The sequence below is a fragment of the Sphaeroforma arctica genome (genome assembly GCF_001186125.1).
Source record: "Sphaeroforma arctica JP610 unplaced genomic scaffold supercont1.49, whole genome shotgun sequence".
NCBI lineage: Eukaryota > Ichthyosporea > Ichthyophonida > Sphaeroforma > Sphaeroforma arctica.
The window spans coordinates 155840-156674 of record NW_014040509.1 but is presented as its reverse complement, the minus strand read 5'-3'; the positions used below and the strand labels follow the sequence as shown (position 1 = coordinate 156674).

Sequence of the window (835 nt, the reverse complement as noted above, 5' to 3'; positions counted from 1 at the left end):
TATATATATATATATATATATATATATATATATATATATATATATATATATATATATATATATATATATATATATATATATATATATATATATATATATATATATATATATATATATATATATATATAATTATATATGAATAAATGAATATATATATAAACACGGATGTACATGTGTGTTTATATTTACATGTGTATAGATACAAATAAAGATTCAGATTGAATATAAATATAGATATAGAATTGTATCTAGGCAGTATCTCGGTTACATATTGGCGCGTGCCCATAATGGCTCAAGCTGCTATGGCCTGGTTAAATATGTGCGCCTTTGATGACAAAATGCACTTTGTGTCGTCTGCTGTGTGATGTTTTTTTTTACTCTCCTTCACTGGCAGGAGATAAATCTTGCAAGGAAATGGTTTGTGGACTACGCTTCCTCCTTTTACATTGATTTGTTGCAAGTATATCCTCCTATTTAGGTAGTGCCTTGTCATATATATCGTCGATATATTAAATAGTGCCATATTATTTGCACTATATACTACTAATAACTACAGTCTACACACGCCTATGTATTTATCAACCAAATTACTATATCTATTTTTAGAATCCATAGACCAAATAGCATGTGTTGCCATCAGATATTCTTATGTTTAATAAAAAAATCGAAAATTTGTGGCCTCCTCAAAAGAAAGCGAGTTGTGAACTCTCTCGAGAGAGTGATGAGTGAAGCTGCCCCTAATATTTGAAAGTAAATTTTGAGCAGATGGACATAGCCTACTACTAAATAAAACATGGAAGTACATATGAATGTATGTATGTAAATAGATATATAT

General features: G+C 28.0%; 1 protein-coding gene across 1 annotated transcript in view; it reads left to right on the top strand.

Annotated features, from left to right (window-relative positions):
• Positions 1 to 731: 731 nt before the first annotated feature.
• Positions 732 to 835, top strand: part of SARC_01276 (hypothetical protein) — a 4499-nt gene continuing 4395 nt past the window's right edge. The window contains exon 1 of the mRNA XM_014305022.1: positions 732 to 835. This exon is cut by the window's right edge and continues 186 nt beyond it. The gene's annotated coding sequence lies outside the window, so the exon portion shown is untranslated.